The sequence below is a fragment of the Triticum aestivum genome, chromosome 7D (assembly GCF_018294505.1).
Source record: "Triticum aestivum cultivar Chinese Spring chromosome 7D, IWGSC CS RefSeq v2.1, whole genome shotgun sequence".
NCBI lineage: Eukaryota > Viridiplantae > Streptophyta > Magnoliopsida > Poales > Poaceae > Triticum > Triticum aestivum.
This window is the reverse complement of record NC_057814.1, coordinates 325,129,866-325,139,281: the sequence shown is the minus strand read 5'-3', so window position 1 is coordinate 325,139,281 and position 9,416 is coordinate 325,129,866.

The following is a 9,416-nucleotide window of genomic DNA, read 5'->3' as shown; positions in this document are numbered from 1 at the left end:
ATTTGATGGCGTGGAGGTCATCTCCTCGAGCCATATGGATATGGAGAATGAAATCCTCGATCCATACTAAGGGATCTGTTGTGCCGTCGTATGACTCGATATTGACGGGCTTGCACCCCTCGGGGAATTCGTGATCCAGTACTTCAGCTGTGAAGCAAAGAGGGTGTGCGGCACCTCTGTACTGGGCCGCATCGCAGCGTAGCTCTGATGGAGTCCGTCTGCGGCATTCGGCCCGGGCGTGGCTAGGTTTGTCACGTCCGAATAGGTAGCTGTCATCGTGCCTCGAGGCACGGCCTCGCGATCCGTAGATCGATCTTGTATGTCCTGCTCTACTGTCCAATTCTTGCCGGAGATCGTATGTATGGTCCCGAGCTGGTCTGTCCTTGTTTTTGCGAGGCGGTGGGGCGGGCTGCTGTTCGGCCTGGGTTGCCGTTTTATCATGACCGCGGGGTGGTCGGTCCACCGCTCTATCCCAACCGTGTGGTGGTCGGTCCGCATTGCGCGAGGGAGGTATGGGATCTGGTGCCTCCTCATCGAACTAAGGTAGTAGTCTGCGTTTTGGGTAGCTCTTGGCTGGGCGCTTGAGGCCGTATTCTTCAGCTGTCAGGACATCAGTCCATCTGTCAACGAGCAGATCTTGTTCGGCTTGAAGCTGCTGCTGTTTCTTTTTCAGGCTCCCTGCAGTGGCTATGAGCTGAAGCTTAAAGCGCTCCTGCTCCAGAGGATCCTCAAGCACGATGAAATCGTCGTTGCCGAGGCTTGTCTCCTCCTTGGAGGGTGGACAGTAAATATCGTCCTCCGAGTCATCTTCTATGGCCTGTTCGTTAGGGTTATCTTGCCTGTTGTCATGTTCCTCCTGTTCGGATGTACCTTCGACAGGGTCTTCGTTGTTTTCGGCGTTGCCCGAAGTGCTATTTTCTCCGGTGCTAGTGTTGCTATCTTTTGAGCGACGAGGCTTAGAGCGGCGTTTGGGGCGCCGGCGCTTGGACTGCGTCTCAGAGGATTTATTCGCGTCTGGCTCTTCTTTGTCGTCGCCTGATCCTTTAGGTGTATCAACCATGTACACGTCGTAAGAAGAGGTGGCCGTCCAGCCTCCAGTAAATGGCGGGTCTTGGCCTTGCTCCTTGTTGGCATCGTCGTCCATATCGTTGATGTCTTCGGAGCCATAGTCAAGCACGTCGGTTAAGTCATCGACGGTGGCTATGAAGTGGGTGGCGGGTGGGTAGCAATATTCCTCGTCGTCCGCCTCTAGCTTGAACCGAACATAGTTCGGCTGTGAGTCTTCCTCCAAGGACAAGTTCTTAAAAGAGTTTAGTATATCACCCAAAGGTGAATGCTGGAAGATGTCTGCGGCGCTAAATTCGAAAATCGATAACCGATCCAGCTCGGTGTCCGCACGCGCACCCGGTCCGGAACGTGAAGCCAGAGACGAGTCCGGAGATCCATTGACGCAAGCATTGCAGGATGTCGAGTCCATGTGCGGCTCCAACTCCGCGGCTTTGTGCCCTCGGAGGGTACGATCTGCTTTGGTTCTGCGGCCATTGCAGCGACAGGATCCATCTCCTGGATGTGATCCGATGACAGATTTAAGTCATGTTCATCACAGAGAGGGGGAGCGATCACCACGGTCTTAAATCCATCGAAGATCAAGTCTCCACGGATATCCGCGACGTAGTTCAAGCTTCCAAATCTGACCTGATGGCCAGGGGCGTGGCTATCGATCTGCTCCAGATGGCCAAGCGAGTTGGCCCGCAGTTCGGAGTCGCCGAACACAAAGATTTGTCCGGGGAGGAAGGTTTCTCCCTGAATGACGCCATTACTAACGATTGAAGGGGCCATCGAGTCCTTTGCCGACGACACAGTGGAACTCTCAATGAAAGCACCAATGTCGGTGTCAAAACCGGCGGAGCTCGGGTAGGGGGTCTCGAACTGTGCGTCTAGGATCGATGGTAACAGGAGATGAGGGACACAATGTTTATCCAGGTTCGGGCCCTCTCTATGGAGGTAATACCCTACTTCCTGCTTGATTGATCTTGATGAATATGAGTGTTACAAGAGTTGATCTACCACGAGATCGTAATGGCTAAACCCGAAGAATCTAGCCTATATGAATATGGTAATGAGTATATGTTTATCCAGACTATGCTCTCCGGTTTATATAGGCACCGCAGAGATCTAGGGCTACATGGGGTCGGTTACATAAGAGGGAATCTTCTTAGTCGGTCATTTAGCTTGCCTTCCACGCCAAGGTGAGTCCAATTCGGACATGGGTATAGTATTTGGCCTTCATATCTTCACAGCCCATTAGTCCGGCCCAGCGAATAATAGGCCGGACGCCCGAGGACCCCTTAGTCCAGGACTCCCTCAGTCATTTGACCTTTTAAAGACATTTAAGTGATTTTCTAACCATTTAATGACCGTAATTCAAATTTGAACTACATCTACATGCAACGCCTAACCAAAACGTTTTGAAAAAACATATATGTGTACTTGTGTGAGAGTTAATTCCATGTGCAGTAAATTAGAAGGTATTTTCAAACATATTGGTCTCACGACATGGACACATGCATACGTATGCATGGAGTGACATCACATTTTAATTCAAAAAATAAAAAAATGATGAGAAACACATGAAACCTTGGTTGATGTAATGTCATGCCACCAAGATGATGTGGTAAAGAAATTGGCATGTTTGACGAACGTTTGGACACGCACCCCTCACAAACCGGAGCAACTCGCTAGAAGGTTCGTGGTTCCGAGAGGGAACAATGCATGTTTGATGACGAACGGGAGATAGCTTCCTATTACGGCCTTCAAAATTTTTCCTATACGTTTAAGGTGCACTAATACAACTATCATGTGAAAATTTGGTAAATTTCAGGGGTCATTTGACCTTTTAAAGACATTTAAGTGATTTTATAACCATTTAATGACCGTAATTCAAATTTGAACTACATCTACATGCAACGCCTAACCATAACGGTTTGAAAATCATATTTTTGTGTACTTGTGTGCGAGTTAATTCCATGTGTAGTAAATTCGAAGGAATTTTCAAACATATTGGTGTCAAGGCATGGGCACATGCATGGAGTGGATGCCATGGCATTTTAATTCCAAAAAATTAAAAAATGATCAGAAAAACATGAAACCTTGCTTAATTTAATGTCAGCCACCAAGATGATGTGGTAAAGAAATTGGCATGTTTGACGAAATTTTTGACACACACCCCTCACAAACCGGAGCAACTTGCTAGAAGGTTCATGGTTTTGAGAGGAAACAATGCATGTTTGAAGACGAACGGGAGATAGCTTCCTCTTACGGCCTTGAAATTTTTTCAATGTCTAACATGCACTACTACAACTGTAACGTGAAATTTTTGAAAATTTTATGGGTCATTTGACCTTTTAAAGACATTTAAGTGATTTTCTAACCATTTAATGACCGTAATTCAAATTTGAACTACATCTACATGCAACGCCTAACCAAAACGGTTTGAAAAATCATATATGTGTACTTGTGTGTGAGTTGATTCCATGTGCAGTAAATTAGAAGGAATTTTCAAACATATTGGTCTCACGATATGGACACATGCATACGTATGCATGGAGTGACATGGCATTTTAATTCAAAAAAATAGAAAAATGACCAGAAACACATGAAACCTTGGTTGATGTAATGTCATGCCACCAAGATGATGTGGTATAGAAAATCGCATGTTTGACGGACGTTTGGACACACGCCCCTCACAAACCGGAGCAACTCGCTAGAAGGTTCGTGGTTCCGATAGGGAACAATGCATGTTTGATGACGAACAGGAGATAGCTTCCTCTTAAGGCCTTCAAATTTTTTCCTACATTTAACGTGCTCTAATACAACTGTCATGTGAAAATTTGGTAAATTTCAGGGGTCATTTGACCTTCTAAAGACATTTAAGTGATTTTCTAACCATTTAATGACCGTAATTCAAATTTGAACTACATCTACATGCAACGCCTAACCAAAACGGTTTGAATAATCATATTTTTGTGTACTTGTGTGTGAGTTAATTCCATGTGCAATAAATTCGAATGAATTTTCGAACATATTGGTGTAAAGGCATGGGCACATGCATGGAGTGCATGCCATGGCATTTTAATTCCAAAAAATTAAAAAATGATCAGAAAAACATGAAACCTTGCTTGATTTAATGTCATGCCACCAAGATGATGTGGTAAAAAAATTGGCCTGTTTGACAAAAGTTTGGACACACACCCCTCACAGACCGAAGCAACTCACTAGAAGGTTCGTGGTTCTAAGAGGGAACAATGCAAGTTTGCTGACGGATGGGAGATAGCTTCCTCTTACGGCCTTCAAATTGTTTCCTACGTTTAATGTGCACTAATACAACTGTCATGTGAAAATTTGGAAATTTTCAGGGGTCATTTGACCTTGTAAAGACATTTAAGTGATTTTCTAACCATTTAATGACCGTTATTCAAATTTGAACTACATCTACATGCAACGCCTAACCAAAACGGTTTGAATAATCATATTTTTGTGTACTTGTGTGCGAGTTAAAAAATCATCAGACGATGTAAATATCTGGTGTTCAAAAAAGAAAATGTAAAGATCTGGTAAGACAACTGCCCCCCACACGATTGGCACTCTATCTCGCGGCTCGAGGTTTGGTAGGTGATTGGTGGGGGTCGTTAATCAGACACGGTTCTGTATTGAAAACCGTCAGCTATTATGTTCACACACAGATTTGCTGCGGGAATTGTGTGTAATTCAAACTACAGTACTCGTAAATTCCGGCGACCGGCGTGTGTACTGTCCCCGTCGATCTAGATTCCGGCAGCCTATAAATACAACCTTACTCATGTCGTCCCGCCTGCATTCTAATCTACATCCTCCCCTCGCTTGCCCTCTCTCTCTCTCTCGCTCTCTCTCTCTCTCTCTCTCTCAAATCTCTGCCATGGCGCCGCCGATCTAGCCACGCGCCGACGAGGAGTCGCTGCCCCCCGAGGATGCTCACTCGATTAGCAGCGCCGAGGACCCCTACGAGCCGCCTGACGAGGTTTTGCCAGACCCCCCCAACTTTGGATTGGTTTTGGGGCCAGTACAATCTTTGCCTGTGGAAGTCGCTGCCGCCGGCTGAGAAAGCCGGGCAAGTGGCGTTCAAGAAGGAGATGGCAGAGGGGGAAGCCAGGTACCAGGTGGCCCGCGAAGCCCGTGATGCCGCCTGGAAAAAGGAGGAGGCGGAGCTTTGGGGGCGGGCGCGTCATCGTGCCGAGGAGGTGTACGAAGACGGGTACTTCGCGAGGAAGGTCACAGGCGCTTGGCGCCTCGTCGCTGCGTGGAGGTGGGCCAATAAGCTCCAGCGTGCCACCGACGAGGAGCTTCGGTGCGCGCCCAACGAAATGGCAAGACGGCCGCGCGCGTCCGCCATCAAGAGGCAGATCGGTACGTCAAGCGCTACGAGGCGGAGGAGTCGGAGTACTGCCTCCGCATTGGGAAGACGCCGCGCACCAGGGAGCTGCTAGCGAGGGGATGCCGGAATACTGGCCCCATGAGGGATTATTAGTTTTAGTATTGTTCATTTTCAATTTTATGCATTGTACCTAGTAGTTAAGTATCATCACGTATATGTGATGATATTATATATATATATATATGTATATGTATATATATATTCTGTGATGATCTAATGAACAATTAATATATATATATATATATATTATGAATTCCATTTTCTATCTGTTTTTGTATACTAATTTGAATCTAGCTGTTATCATCCACATATACAGAATGGAAAGCGTATATACACACATTGAAACATAACATATAAGAATGGAAAATAGAGTACACACATTGAAATAGAGCAATACTATGATTGTTGTGAATACAAAGCTATCCATGTCGAAACAACTTTTCAAAATAAAACGCGTCCATGAGACCATGACTAGAAGCCCTTGCCTAGGTTACCTCTTGGCTCTGCCTGAACTCATGGAGGCGTTCGTCCAAGCGGTCGACACGCTCGCGGTACATCTGGAGCGCGATCTCGAGCTCCAAGTTGGCTATTTCATCGGAGATCACCAGCTCGAGGATGCGACGGCCATGTTCCTCTACTGCGCCCAGGTGGACACCTGGACCAAGGAGGCGGTCGGGCCTACGGACCAGCGCGTTGGCATCCAGTGAGCAGCGGACAAGCCGAACGGCGGCACCCATGCGAACGGTGTGGCGGGCGTCCGGTGCAAGTACGGCGTGGCCAGCATCTGGTGCAACTACGACACTGAGGGCCTCTGCCCACTCCTGGCGAGGAATGGGGGTAGTGACGGGACGTGTATCCAGCTGCGACGCCATGTGGACAGCAGGCAAGCGCCGATGGATCCGCTCTTGCTGTGCAGCATGCCGCGCCTCTCGCTCTGCGGCGCTCCAACGGTCTCGCCGTGCGGCGAGATGCAGCCTATCGGTGCGGACGTGCCTAGCTTGCTCTGCGGCGCGCCATCGATCATGTTGTGGGCGAGTTGCAGCCTGTCGGCACTGACATGCCTATCATGATCCGCGGCGCTCAAGCGCCATGCGCCAAAGGTCTGCTCAACCTTGGCGATGATGCGCATCACAGCGTCGTCCATCGTGTTGCCGGGGAGCGCCTCGGCCGCAACGGGCCGTGACGCCTGCTCGTTTTCCTCGTCGACGAGGTTGATGGCAGAGGCGGCGCTTTGGTGGGTTGGCATGCTTGGAAAAGGTGGATGTGCTATAGGCTGCGCTTGTTGCCTCCGTGCGTCGCGCGCCCCCTATGCGCAATATAGCAGGGTGGCGGGAAACAGGTGAGGAAATGGTGGGAAATGGTGGCGTGTTCATAAAACGCCATCAATTAATGGAAACTTAGCATCGAGCTAGCACAAGAAGTAGATGATGATCAGATGAACACGGACCACACTAGGAATCCCGTCGGTGATGAATTCATCAATCCCAAACGGTTGAATACTAGCAAGTGTTTGCCCACAACACACACGGCCTATTCCATCACAAATAGGTCGGATGGATCAATAGTATGCCACGTATCGCACATTGTCAAAAAGTAATGCGGTAGACCTTCTTTAACATGTGTTAAAAAAAACAAGGACCTCTAGGTTAAATTAGCTAAGGGCAAAGGGCATTTCGGTCATTTGACAGAAATGACCCATCCCATCACCTAATTTAACATCGACACAACTTCCCATCCAGTCACCCATCCGATAGAAGCAATCGTTCGTGTTATTATCGGCCTTATTAGAAGCAATCGTTCGTGTTATTATGTGTAGACAGAGCATATCACATACGTCTTATTAGAAGCAATCGTTCGTGTTATTATCGGCCTTCGCACACATTTCTGGTTATAGACCTGTTTGCCACGTATCACACACATCTTGTTATATTGAACCATTTTTGTTCTCTTGCCTAATCACAAACAGTTCATCCGAGTGAACCGTATGTTGTACATCGCACACACCTTTGATCTGGCTGACCGTTTCTTTTGTGTTGCCTAATCACAAACAGTTCATCCGAGTGAACCGTATGCTGTGTATCGCACACGCCTCCATCTGACTGCCCATTTCTTTTGTTCCTCCTCATCGCAAACAGTTCATTGAACTGAACCGTATGCCCTTCACCGCACACGCAACTAAAACCTAAACCGTGTTTGATGCATCTATCATCGCAAACGTTTTACACATTTCTGACGGTTTTCATACAGCACCGTTTGCGATTATGGCATCGCACACAGTTTCTCTCGGGGTCTCTGATCGTAGTGTCGCATTAGCAGCATCCTGCGGTAGTGTTAATGTATAAAAATGTCCCAACGAACCCCGAAAAATTCAAAAATTAAACACAACACTCATGTTGTTCTATGTTAACACTAGAAATGTTTTGAAAGCAATAAGGGGCAACGGATACTATTTCGTCCCCAAATGTGGCACGTTCCCTACAGAAACCATCACGCTTGTTGTGAGAAGCTCTGGTTTGTGAGAAGCTTATACCCAAACCTGCCCCAAATGGGACAAAATTTTTACCACGACATGTTGATACCTCTCCATGATAGCATGCCAAGTTTCATGAATTTCAAACGAGTTTTGGATTTACTAGAATTTAAAAACCAGGTGTCTCAATGGTTCCGGCCGAGTGACAGTGGCAGGGTGTGTGAAATTAATTCCCATTTCTAGCATCTGACCAAAGCATGCAACCAAGGACACAGAATTGTTTTCAACCAGTTTATATGCACTGGAGCATGTGCATGTAGTTCAAATTTGAATTATGCACCTGAAATGCCTACAAAACCAAGTTAATGTTTAAAAATGTCCCAACGAACCCTGAAAAGTTCAAAAATTAAACACAACACTCCTGTTATTCTATGTTGACACTAAAAAAATTTGAAAGCATTAAGAGGCAACGGATATCGTTTCGTCCCCAAAGGTGGCACGTTCCCTATTGAAACCATCACGCTTGTTGTGAGAAGCTCTGGTTTGGGAGAAGCTTATACCCAAACCTGCCCCAAATGGGACAAATTTTTTACCACGACATGTTGATGCCGCTCCATGATAGCATGCCAAGTTTCATGAATTTCAGACGAGTTTTGGATTACTATAATTTAAAAACCAAGTATCTCAATGTTTGCGGCCGAATGACGGTGACAGGGTGTTTGAAATTCATTCCTATTTCTTGCATGGGACCTAAGCTTGCATCAAAAGACATAGATTCGATTTTTCAACTAATTTATATGCACTCGAGCATGTGTGTGTAGTTTAAATTTGAATTGTGCACATAAAATGCCTAGAAAACCCAGTTAATGTATAAAAATGTCCAAACGAACTCCGAAAAATTCCAAAATTAAACACAACACTCCTGTTGTTCTATGTTGACACTAGAAATTTTTTGGAAGCAATAAGAGGCAACGGATATCAATTCCTCCCCAAAGGTGGCACGTTCCCTGCCGAAACCATCACGCTTGTCGTCAGAAGCTCCGGTTTGGGAGAAGCTTATACCCAAACCTGCCCCAAATGGGACAAAATTTTTACCACGGCATGTTGATGCCGCTCCATGATAGCATGCCAAGTTTCATCAATTTCAGACGAGTTTTGGATTTACTAGAATTTAAAAACCAAGTATCTCAATGTTTGCGGTCGAGTGACGGTGGCTGGGTGTCTGACATTCATTCCCATTTCTTGCATGGGACCTAAACATACAACCAAGGACACGGATTTGATTTTTCAACCTGTTTATATGCATTGGAGCATGTGCATGTAGTTAAAATTTGAATTGTGCACGTGAAATGCCTACAAAACCAAGTTAATGTATAAAAATGTCCATATGAACCCCGAACAATTCCAATTCCATATAAACCGTGTGAGATGCAGCACAAAATATCTTGGAGCACCGTCGGTGTATAGTACGCCTAT